The sequence below is a fragment of the Mus caroli genome, unplaced genomic scaffold, assembly GCF_978045245.1.
Source record: "Mus caroli unplaced genomic scaffold, Mus_caroli_1 scaffold_11, whole genome shotgun sequence".
Lineage (NCBI taxonomy): Eukaryota > Metazoa > Chordata > Mammalia > Rodentia > Muridae > Mus > Mus caroli.
The window spans coordinates 113815527-113828975 of NW_028227266.1; positions in this window are offsets into that span (position 1 = coordinate 113815527).

The following is a 13449-nucleotide window of genomic DNA, read 5'->3' on the forward strand; positions in this document are numbered from 1 at the left end:
ACACTAGCTGAGAGTTACATCCTTATCCAATGGCCCAGAAAGGGAGAGATGACACTGGGCCTGACTTGGGCTTTTGAAACCTCAAAGCTAGCCTCCCTAGTGACACACCTCCTCCAACTGGGCCACACCCACTCCAACAAGGCCACACCCCCTAATCCTTCTCCAGTAGTGCCACTTTCAAACATAAGCATTCAAACATATGAGCCTATGAGGGCTGTTCTTATTCAAACCCACACAGAGGCCAAGGTCAAGTTTGAGGTACAACACCAGGCATGGGGAGAACAAGCGAGTCTTCCCAAAGATTCACTTTTAGGTGGTTTGTTTCTATCATTAAAAAGAAGAAGAAAATGCTGAGAAAAGTCAAACATGTGTCTGTCAGCCCAGCACTCTCTGCTACATGTGTGCCACAGAGAAATACTCCCAGATCCTTGAGAACACATGGAGAAGGACACCGATTGCGGCATCCTACATAGAAGAAGGCTCGGGACAACCTATGTGTGGTGCCTGGTGCTAGGGGCCTAGATAAGTGTGCTGTTAAAGACAGGCTGTGGGAGTCTGGGGGCAGCCAGAAACAGTGGGTTAAAGGTAGGTAATAATCTGCACAGATCAGGAAGACATACTTTAAATCATGTTACTCCTTGGGTCACATGACCGAAGCCATAGCAACCCCAGAGAACCAAAGTGTTCCCCGTACAGCTAAAACTCGGATGCCGGTTGCCTGTATCTTGCCTATGTTCATCCATTAAACAGTTCTCTAAAATTCATAGGTTGAGTTTATACTTAAGGAATTCTGTACTGCGGCAGGTACTGATGGGGAGAAGTATGGAAGGGAAACAGATAAGGAGATGAAGAGGTGGTGGGAGGTTGACCCAATAGAATAAAACGATCATCTAGGCGTGATGGCACATGGGTTTAATCCAGCACTCGGGAGGCAGAGGCAGGCAGGAGTTTGAGGCCAGCCAAGTTTTCATATCTACCTAGCCAGGGATGTAGAGATAACCTGTCTCAAAAGAAAATAAAGAGGGATGGGGGAGATGGCTCAGCAGTCATATAAGAAGCTGGGCAAGGCTGCACATATCTGAACCCCAGTCCTGGAGGGAGGGGAAGACATAGAAGGGCCCTGGGGCTTGCTGTCTGCCATCCTAGCCCCAGGTTCAGAGAATGTCCCTAAGACAGAATTCTGTCTCAAAGGAATGAGGTGGGGATACAATATAGCAGGGACACCCCATGCCTGCCTCTGTCTTCTACACGCATGTACAAGTGCTGTTTGATTTCATTCATGAGAACTCTCCAGTGTATACAGATCAATAGCTGCAGAGTGGGATTGTGGTGTGTGTGTGTGTGTATAGTGTGTGTGTGTGTTCAGTGTGTGTGTGTATAGTGTGTGAATGTGTGGTATGTATGAGTGACTGTGTGTGTGATGTTGTATCAGTGTATGGTGTATGTGAGAGTGTGAATGTGTGTATTATGTGTGTGAGTATATGTGGTGTGTATGTATGTAGTGTGTGAATGTGTGGTATGTATAAGTGTGTGTGTGATGTAGTATCTGTGAATGGTGTGTGTATGGTGTATGTGGGAGTGTGAATGTGTGTGTTATGTGAGTGTATGTGGTGTGTGTGTGTGTGTGGTGTTGAATGTGTGGTATCTATGTGTGAGTGTGGTGTGTGAGTGTATGTGGTGTGTGTACATATGTAGTTTGGTGCGGTGTGTATGGTGTATGTATGGTATATGTGAGAGTGTGTGTTATGCATGCGGTGTGTGTATGTGTATTGGTATGTGGTGTGTGTGTGCACGCACATACACACACACACACACACACACACACACACACACGAGTTTCTGTAGAGTAATCAGCCCCCTGTCTGAACGAATGAATTTCCCTTGAGCACTATGGGGCTTTGGGGCTTTGAGGCCAAGCCGGTGAATGGGCTGTCTCGTTCACATTTGCTGACGAATGCAGCATGTCAGGTCTCTCTGCCAAGGTCTCTTCTAACTTGCAGATTCTTTGAGGTTTGTGGAAAAGACAAACAACAGTGCACACTCAAAACCAAGAACAAGAAAAGCCTGTTTTTCTTTCCCTGGCTGGTAACTGATACTCCCTGGGCAAGCTGGCTGCCCACACCTGCTGGCCATTCCCAGGACATCACAGGCAGCAAGCTGCAGGTGACCCTACCTGTGAGAGGGAAGACCACACAAATTGTCACAAGTAAAACTCCTGCTCATTCCCAAATCCTAAAACCAGCCGCTGTGGAGGAGAGACCCAGCTTCTTGTGAGCGCTTTAAAAACAAAAACCTGTTAGGTGATCCAGATGTGTGCACAGGTGTGAGAGCTGCCATTGTGCCCCCCCCCCCAGCCTTCCAGTTTGTATCGGCTCCTCCTCCAGCTGATTGGACCATTGTGAGAAAAAGGAGCCAAGCCTGACAGCCACTCCTGGGGAAGCTTAGGCTCTGCTGGACAAGTTACAATGTATCACAGGCCAGTGGTGGGAGGAGCAGAGGCTGAGAGGGAAGGATGAAAGAGTACTGCACAGACAGAGCCAAGATGTAAAGACTGCTGTCCTGCCCCCATGTGCATTCTACATTTCCTAATTCAAATCTCATGTCTTTATTTGCGTATTCATTTTGTTTCATTCTTAAGACATGGTCTCCTGTAGCCCAGGCTGTATTCAAACTTGCTCTAAGTTTACATCTAAGTAACCTGGAACCCCTCCTTTTCCTGCCTCCACATCCTCAGAGCTGTGTGGACCAGGCTGACCTCAAGCTCAAGCTGCCTCTGCCTCTTGAGTGCTGGAATTAAAGCTGTGTGCCCCCATGCCTAGCCTTCATAACTGTTATTTATTCATTTTATTTTATTATCATTACTATTTTTTTAAGGATGGGGGAGGGCAGGGGATAGAGAGATGTGTTGACAAGTAAGAGCCCGGCTGCTCTTCCAGAGGACCCAGGTTCAATTCCTAACATCCACATGGTGCCTCACCAGTCTATAATTTCAGGTCCAGGGGATACAGTGTTCTCTTTGGATCACACAGGCACTGCATGCTTGTGATGCAAGGATACACATTCATAAAACACTCAGACACACAAAAGCAAATAGAATCTCGAATTAATACAAATAAAAAGGAGCTGGGTGTGGTGGCGCCCACCTCTACTCCCTGCACTCTGGAGGCTGAGGCAGGTGGATCTCTATAAGGTTAAGGCCAGCCTGGTCTACAAAGTGAGTTCCAGGACAACCAGGACTAAATAGAAAAACCCTGTCTCAAAACAGTAAGCAAGCAAAGAAACAAACAAACAAACAAATAGATGAAAAGTAAACAATTGGTTGCCCTGTAATAGCTTTGGCACCTGTAGGTACATCTTGTCTGACAGTTCCGTATTGTAGTACACAGAGTCCACTGAGGAGTAAGACCCACTGATAACTTTCTATCCCCCAGGGGCCTACATTGCATCTTCTGGCACTATGAATGCTAACCAGCAGAGATGTACTATCCAAGACAGGTGAACCTTGATTTCTTAATGCCTTGTACCCAAAGGGTGTGGTGTCTTTAACTAGGGTCTTACCACCTGGCAGGGTAGCATACACCTTTAATTCCAGGTCTGAGAAAGCTGGGGCAGGAGAATTTGAGGCCAGCCTGGGGTACATAAGTTCTATGCCAGACAGGTTTATAGAGTGAGATCCTATCTTAAAAACCAACCCACCAAAACAAACAAACAAAAACCAACAAAACAAAACCAAACCAAACAACTAGCCAGCCAGAACAAAACAAAAGGAGGGGCTGGAAAGATGGCTCAGAGCCTAACTCTGAGCACTGGCTGTTCTTCCAGAAGCCACCAGATTTGATTCCCAGCAGCCATGTGGTGACTGTCTTTAACTCCAGTTCCAGGGGATCCAGTGCCCTCTTCTGGCCTGCGTGAGTACTGGACCCATACTTGCAAGACATACATGCAAGCAAAACACCCACGCACATAAAAAGATAGACTAATTAAAAAATACCTATAAAGTCAAGCAAAGCAAAAAGACACACATATAAAGAAATGAACATTCCGTCTACATACCAGTCTTAGGCTGCACCATCTCCTGCCTCCTTTAACTTTTACACAGGAGGAAAACAGACGTTTTGAGTATCTAGTCTAGGTCGCTAAGTCAAGAATCTGGAACAGTTTCTGCAGATCAATACCCCCCGCCCCCCACTTTGGGGACTGTGCCGTCTGAAGCCAACTGCATCCTGAGCACAGAGGGTCATTCAGAAGGAGGGCTGCTGGCCGGAAAGTCTTCAGTACCTGTGCCATGACTTCAGTCACTTCAGACATTCTGTGGCCTTTGGCTTTAATGACCTGGCGTGTTTTCAATTTGATGAGCAATTCCTTTCAAGGCTCTCATGTCTCACTAGGAAGAAACTCTCCCATTTCGAATTGCTGTTAGCTTTGAACCTCCAACTCACTGATAATTAAATTCAAATTAAAATATCAAGCTGGGGGCTGGAGAGATGACTCAGAGGTAAGAGCACTGACTGCTCTTCCGGAGGTCCTGAGTTCAAATCCCAGCAACCACATGGTGGCTCACAACCATCTGTAAGAAGATTTGGCGCCCTCTTCTGGAGTGTCTGAAGACAGCTACTGTACATATAATAAATAAATAAATCTTTAAAAAAAAATCAAGCTGGGGATGGTGCCACATGTCTTTATCCCAGCACTTGGGAGGCAGAGGCAGGCAGATCTCTGTGAGTTCAAGTCCAGCCTGTGAGTTTCAGGATGGCCAAAGCTATGTAGAGAAACCCTGTCTCCAAAAAAGCCAAAGAATAAAAATAAAAAAATTAAGATACCACTTTCACTTATCAACTGGACAAAATGTTATTTTTCCACCATAGTTCCATGTTAGGTATGTGGATAGGAAAGAGGTTGCTTGCATTTGACTGGCAGGAATTTGGTTATATTTATTGAATGCTTTAACAAATACACCCTTGAGAGATGTCTCAGAGGTTAAGAGCACTGAGCTCATTCCCAGCCATCACATGGTGGCTCATAACCATCTTTAATGAGATCTGGCGCCCTCTTCTGGCCTGCAGGCATACATGCAGGCAGATCACTGTATACATAATAAAGAAATAAATCTTAAAACATACACACCCTTGAGATGTGATCAGAAGATAATAGCAACTGTTGCTCTTGCTGGGGACCAGGGTTTATCTCCAGAACCCACATGGTGGTTGGCAACCATTTAGAACTTCAGTTCCAGGGATTGACACCCTTGTGCCCTCCTCCACCACTAGGTGCACACAGTATGGATATGTACATGCAGGCAAAATGCTTATACACATAAAATAAAATAAAATAAAATAAAATAAAATAAAATAAAATAAAATAAAATAAAATAAAATAAAATAAAATAAAATAAAATAAAATAAAATAAATCTAAAATAGCTTTAAATCTTTAATTGCATCAGTCAGGAGTCAGAGGCAGGGAACTCACTGGGAGTTTGAGGCCAGCCTAGTCTATAGGGGGACTTTTGGGATAGCCAGAGCTACACAGAAAAGCTCTGCTTGAAAAACCAGTATATATAGATATATCAGACTGGAGAGATGGGTCAGCAGTTAAAAGCACTGGCTGCTCTTCCAGAGGCTCTAGGTTCAAGGCAAACACATACACATAAAATGAAAATAAATAAATCAAAACTGTGTGTGCATGTGAGTGCATGTGCACACCCTCCCCTTAATCAGGATATGGTATTTTGTCCTGTAATCCCAGCATCCCCGGGTATAGTGAGATTTCAGGGCCAGCCTGGGCTATGTCAAACTCTGCTTCTGTTGTTGATTTTGTGTTCTTTGGGTTTTTTTGTGTTGTTGGTGGGTTTTTTTTGTTTGTTTGTTTTGGTTTTTGTTTTTGTTTTCTGTTTTTGTTTTTTCGAGACAGGGTTTCTCTGTGTAGCCCTGTCTGTCCTGGAACTCACTCTGTAGACCAGGCTGGCCTCGAACACAGAAATCCGCCTGCCTCTGCCTCCCAAGTGCTGGGATTAAAGGCATGCACCACCACGCCTGGCTCTGTTGTTGTTTTTAAAAGAAGGAGTAAGAAGCTTTGAATTGAGTTGACATAGCAGATGGGAGAGAGGGGAAAGACAGACAGATAGATGGACAGGCTGACATGGAAACCTAGAATGGTCAAATTAACTAAAGATCACACACACACACACACACATACACACATACACACACAGAGTCTCTTGTCTAAGAAAGTGCTGTGGTAGAAACCGCAGCATATAGCAGCAGTCAGCTCTCTGAACTGTTGAAACGGCCAAGAACAAACTCTTTAGCAAGTATGTTTGTTGTGATTGAAGAAAACCACAGTCATACCCAGTCCTTGTCAGCTGAGCCCACTCAGCAACATGCAGAGTTTGTAGAGGGATCAGAGCTCTTCCAAAAGCTGAGTTCAGTTGTTCTAAACGTGAGGCAAGCTTGCTACAGAAGGAAGGCTTCAGTGGAAGTATCACAGCCCACGGTGTGTGGACTCCTACCTCCAGGAAACAGGGATATCAGACGAGAGAATTGAATTGTTTATTAGAGTTTTAATTAGGAAGAATGGACTGGTTTAAAGCCATTAAAGGGGAGGGCAGAGGAGCAGGCAAGGACCCGTGGCAGAGGCTGGCAGTCTGTGATTTGTACGAGGCATGAGCAAGCACACGGACCTGAATGAGATCAGAAGAGAGGGCAGAACGCTAAGCAAAGGCATTTATTATTGTTTGTTTTGAGACAGGATCTCCTGTAGCCTCTCCCTCCCGATGGATGCGATTACTCCATGACAGCTGGGTTTGTGCAGTGTTGGGGATGGAACGAGGGCTTCAAGCATGCTGGTACACTTCACCAACTAAGCTACATCCCGGGCCCAGGCAAGAGTCTTTAACAGAAATTAAAAACAGGGGCTGGAGAGGTGGTTGGGGGTAAAGTGCTTTCTGAGCAAGCATGAGGACCCGAGGGTGGAGCCCCAGCACATGTGTAGGGACCACTTTGGTGGCTGTTCCTACATTACTTACACGGAGAGGCAGGTGCTCACTGGCCAGCCAGTCTAGCCAATCAGAGAGCTCTAGGTTCAGTGAGATGCCAGGTCTCAAAAATAGAAGCTGGGGAGATGGCTTCAGCAGGTAAGAGCAATCGCCACACAAACCTGACAGCCCGAGTTCCAACCCTGGAACCCAACATGGAAGGAGAGGACCGACTCCTAAACACCTCAAATCACACACAAACACGTCATGCAATAATAATGATAATAATAATAAATGAAAAACAAGGTACAGAGAGGTAGAGGAAGACACTGACCTTAACCTCTGCCCCCTCAGGCACACAGACAGGCATATGCATGGACACACAGTTGAGTGTGCTGCCTACCAATGAGAAGGCCTGGCTGGCTGCCACTGGTCAAAGCTCAGCCCCTGGAGAGGGCTATGAGCTGCCAGGTAACCGAGGGTCTTGGATTGCACAGAACCCGCTTGAGGCGGTAGGAACAGACCTCAGCGGGTGCCACAAACACAGGAGAATTAACACTTGGCGTCTGGAAAATAAAGCTGGATGCCTTGGCCCCATAAGAGAGATCTAGACCAAGTGAGCGTCCAGTCAGCAGGTGCTGCTGGCAGGAACCCGAGAGGCCACCAGACACCTGAGAGCGCCTTCCCTGGTGTGGATTTCAGTGACCTCTGTGCCTTTGATTCTTCATAGTCACTGGTTCTCAAAGTCAGGGGGACATGGCTGAGCTTTAGAGGCGCCTTGTAACACCACAGTCGGAGAGTGTGGCTTGAGCCAGCAATGACTGGCATGCAAAAACCAAATATGTCCCTCTCCATTTTATTTTATATTTGTTATTTTTAAATTTTTAAATGATTTCATATATGTTTTGTCTCAATGTATGTTATGTAACACTTGCATGCAGAAGCCTGGAATTGCAGTCAAGACAGTAGTGACCTGTCATGTGGGTGCTGGGAATTGAACTCAGGTCCTCTGGGAGAGCAAGCAGCCAGTGCTTTTAACCAATGAGCCATTTCTCAACCGTGTGTGTGTGTGTGTGTGTGTGTATGTGTGTATTTTAAATTAAATTCAAGTTGTTTTGAGGCAAGGTCTCACTATGTAGCCTTGGCTGGCCTGGATCACACTCTTTAGACCAGGTTGGCCTCAACTCCTAGCGATCCAACAGAGTTCTGGGATTAAGGACGTGTGCCATCTCACCTGGCAGGGGATATTCTTAAATGTTCCAAAGTGGGCTGGCTCAGCGGGTAAGAGCACTGACTGCTCTTCCCAAGGTCCTGAGTTCAAATCCCAGCAACCACATGGTGGCTCACAACCACCTGTAATGAGATCTGACGCCCTCTTCTGGTGTGTCTGAAGTCAGCTACAGTGTACTTATGTATAATAATAAATAAGTATTAAAAAAAAATGTTTCAAAGTATGTGTTTCAGTTTTATGTGCATGTGCGCCGTAAATGAGCGTATCAAAGTTGGTGTCCCCTGATCAATACAAAGCTGGGGTTCTCTGCACTTGGCTTTGTCTTGTAAGGTTGGCTTTTACTTTCTAAGCTTCCATTCACATGTATTCTGCCTGCGGAGCGCATCCCCCACAGTTCACAGTCCTTCCTTGTCTTTCTTCCCTCTTTAGCCACCACTGTCCTCTTAGGCTAGTGGTTCTCAACCTGTGGGTCGAGACCCCTTTCTCAGAGGTCATCTAAAGTCATCAGAAAACACGGATATTTAAATTATGATTCAACAGTAGCAAAATTATAGCTATGAAGTAGCAGTGAAAATAATTTTAGGGTTGTGGTTCCCTACAGCATGAGCAAGAGGCAGCCCACCTTTCAAGTGAGTCTGATCTCATCAAGCTGAGAATTGAGATTAAACAACACACACATGACATTTACCTTCCCAGCTCCTCTAATTCTGAAAATCTCCTTCACCTGTGGTGCTAGGGCAGCTATGATTGCCAGGTGAAGAGAAGGTTTGTAAGTGATAAGGGGATAGAGATAACCACCTCGGGAAAGCGGGCTGCTCCTGTCTGAGGCAGTCACTGCAGCTATTGCTGTTCGGTGCCAATGATAGGTCAGAGGACAGACAGACAGACACACACACACATACATGCACATACAAGTAAACGAGGAACAAATCTTTCGAGGGACTGGAGAGATGCCTTAGTGGTTAAGACTGCTCCTCCAGAGGATCCAGGTTCAATTCCCAGCACCCACATGGCAGGACAAACCCATCTGTAACTCCAGTTATAGAGATCTGCTGATCTTTTCTGGATCCCAAGGGTACTAGGCATGTATGTAGCACACAGACATGTGTACAGGCAAAACACCCATACACATAAAATGATAAATAAGTTTGGGGTGGGGAGGTAGGAAAAGCATGCAGAGAGATGGTATTACACAATGCTGTCCTCCAAGCTGAACCAGCTGACATCTTCATGAGTTCAGCTATGCCTGCTGGCACAAGATTGCCACAGCTGGGTTAGTCACATTTTCATTCTCTCCGTGGGGGGATGTGGAGATAAACTTGGTGGACGAAGAAGTGGGACGGAGAGTGGAGAACGACGTGCCACAGGCTCCTGGGACTCCTTAAAGAGTCCAGAGCGATGGCTGCTTCCCTTGTCTTCATGGAAATCTCCACGGAGGATTGGCCCCTCCCCTAGAGCCTCATGGGTAGGCCCACGGACTGGACTGGACCGGGGAGTCAGATTCTGCTAAACAGCACAGTTGCACCCCGATTTACCCTTAAATACATAAACATACCCTCGCTGGCTAAGAAGCTATATTTAAGCTCATGTAAATAAACAATGAAGTGAGATCTGCACTCCGATGCTGCTCTCCATTGTCTGAATCCCGGGCATCATTTACCGGGCTCCGTTTACCCCTCCACTTCCTGGTCTCTGCTCGCACATAGCTCATGTAAAGAAGTGACAGAGAGGGTCATGGGACTCTCACGAGAGGATTCACACACAGTTCCCAACTAGTTGTATGAAATTCTGCCCTCATTGCACATGGCCTCCGGGTCTCCGGAGGGCCTACGTGTATCTAGGCTGTGAGAGATTAGGGGAAGGGACTCCTCTACACAACCACGGGGAGACATCATCACTCTGGGTATAGACCTGCTAGCTAGGCTGCTTTAGGGTCGTCCACATTCCTGTACAAAGCCGCGGACCGCTGTTCTGAGAGTAAGTCTGAGAAAGTCACTGGTTCCCCAGGAAGAGGACTGCATCGCTTAGGGTGTCACACACATACCCCAGCCTACTCCCACCCGTAAAGGAGAGTCTGGCAACAGATGGGAAGGGTGGGAAATAGATTGACAGACAGCCCATGGCTGCAATCCTTTCCTTAGTGGAGATAACAATCGGCCTAGGAGTTATTTAAAGAGACAAACTGTCAACCTAAGACGTTTGTTCTTATTGTGTGTGATCTATTGGCAGGAGCAGGGAAGATGTTTTGGGTAAACATTGCTACATGTAGTAGCCATACCTCCCAGAGCACATGTGTAAGCTAGATATTGAAAATGAACCAAACAACAACATCCCAAAACAAAAACCCTAGCATTTTGTCGGCAAGCTGCTTGTCCAAGGCCCCAGCTCTATTTTCTTGGAAACACAGGCATCTCTGTCAACAGAACTTGAAGCACCTCCCACCCGCAGAGGTCAGGGTGGGAAGGTAGAAGAGTACCAGCACGCTCTGCTCCATACTAAAGGTGTTTTATTTCATGTTTTGAGATAGAGTCACAGCCCAGGCTGGCCCTGAACTTGCTCTACACCACAGGGTAGCTTTTATTTCTATATTGTGTGCAAGTCTGTGGAGGTCAGAGGTCAACTTTCAGTAGGTGGGTGGGTTCTGGGAATTAAACTCTGGTCATGTGACCCTACCCACTGAGCAGCCTTTCACCTTGACCTTGAATTTCTGTCTCTCTTGATGGGATTACAGGTACACAGTACCATGCCTGTCTTGTGTGGTTCTGAGGATTAAATCCAGGGCTCCATGCATACCAGCCTCAGCTTGGGTTGATTTTTTTGAGATTGTATCTAGCTATGTAGCCTAGGTTGCCCTCAAATTTGCAGGGCTCGCTCTGCCTCAGTTTCCTGAATGCTGGGATTACAGGAATGTACCACTTCCTGCCTGCCCAGCTTGGATAGTTAGCTTTGATAAATTCTAGAGTCGGTGAATTAACACACAAAGACTAAATATTCCTTTGGTTTGTTTTCTGAGACAGGGTTTTTCCTATGTAACAGCCTGGCTGTTCTGGAACTTTCTCTGTAGACAGGCTGACCTCACACTTACAGAGATCTGCTTGCCTCTGTCTCCTGAGTACTGGGATTAAAAGTGTGAGCCACCACTGTCCAGCATGATATTCAGTTTTAATTGCCAACTTGACACAATCCAGAATCACCTGAGAAAAGAGTCTCAGTGAAGAATTGATCAGGTTGGCCCCTGGGCATGTCTGTATTTTAGTTGTGCTAATTGAAGCAGGAAGAGTTGCCCACCTAAGGCGGTACCATTCCCTAGGCAGGGGTTCTGAACTGTGCTCTCTGCTCTTGATGCAGATGTAAAACACTACCAGTTCTCTCAGGTTTCTGCCACTGCCACTCCTCTGCTGTAATGAACTGTAACCTGGAACTATGAAGAGAAATAAATCCCTTAGGTTGCTTTTGTCAGGGTATTTTATCATAGCAATAGAAAAGATTAAGGCATTGACCACTGACCCTGTCCATAATTCTCCTAGGTGACTCCTGTATGGAGCAGTGTGTCTGAGAAATGGTGCCAAAACCCAGGTCTTCCAAGTGGACTGAGCCAGAGAATGTCTTAGAGATCAGTGGCCATTCTGGAACCGATGTGAGCATTGGTTTCAGTCTCTGTATCTGGACTGCATGTTTTAGACCTAGATGGAAAACTTCAGCATAGCAGGCAAAGTCTTAGGTTGACTTCTGTAGTTCTGGGGACTGGTAGGAACAGGGCCTCAGCAGTAGAGTGTACCTCAAAGGTTTTTGATAATTGGGGTGGTGGTACTTGCCTGTAATAACCATATTTACGGAGGCTGAGGCAGGGGAATCTTGAGAAATAGCCAGCTTGGTCCCAGGGACAGTCTTGAGCGGGCATCAAAGGAATGAAGAAAAGACAGACAGGTAAAAGGATACAAAGAAATAGCTGGGAGTGGGATAAACTGGGTTCTCCGATGTGAAATCTCAGTACCCCAGCTCAGCACATTTATTACACAGAATTGAACAGAGTCCGGGTCATTGCATATGTCTGAACAGGAGGCAGGATTGTTACACACAGATAAACAAGGAAATAGGATTATTTTATACAGTTGCACAAGGAGACAGGCGTAGCTAATCTCAGTAGCATGGACCTCTGTAGGGGAACAGTCTTGGGCTGTAAACATCAGTAGACAGCTATGGTGGACATTTTTCTTTTCTTTTTTTTTTAATTTTTAATATTTTTTATTACATATTTTCCTCAATTACATTTCCAATGCTATCCCAACATTCCCCCATACCGCCCCCCACTTCCCTACCCACCCATTCCCATTCTTTTGGCCCTGGCATTCCCCTATCTTGGGGCCTATAAAGTTTGCAAGTCCAATGGGCCTCTCTTTCCAGTGATGGCCCACTAGGCCATCTTTCGATACATATTCAGCTAGAGACAAGAGCTCTGGGGTACTGGTTAGTTCATCATGTTGTTCCACCTATAGGGTTGCAGATCCCTTTAGCTCCTGGGGTACTTTCTCTAGCTTCTCCATTGGGAGCCCTGTGATACATCCAATAGCTGACTGTGAGCATCCTCTCCTGTGTTTGCTAGGTCCCGGCACAGTCTCACAAGAGACAGCTATATTTGGGTGGTGGACATTTTTCTACACACACCATCAACATCTACACGTGGACCAGAAGGGAAGGAAGGCTTTGCTGCTTTCCCACGTGGCTAAGGCTGGGGTCCTGGACATAGCCAGCATCTTTCAATAGCATACATTCACTCAGGAAGACTATTCAGGGCTTCCTCTGCTCATGAATTTGAGGTCAGCCTGGCTGAGAGAAGACTACAGAACTGGAGAATGCAAGGTGACAGCCAGCCCCAGAAGGGACAGTTCTCACAGCTTAGGATCGCACAGTGGACTAAAGAAAGCTTTATGTGTGTGTGTGTGTATTTGTTTTTCACCTTTTTTTTTTTTTTTTTTTTTTTTTTGGTAAATTTGAAGTTGAGAGAAGTTTTGTCCATATGTGTGGGAGGGAGGCATAGAAATTGTTTTACGTGTGTGTGTGTGTGTGTGTGTGTGTGTGTGCGCGCCCGCGCACGAGTGCTTTTCTGTATCAATGCAAGACAATAGACAATTTAAATCTCAACAACATTGTAGTGAATTATTGATGTTATTGGTAAAATGGGAATTTAGGTAGCAGAAAAAATGAGCTTGGGCTGAGGATATAATATAGCTCAGTTGGTAGATCATT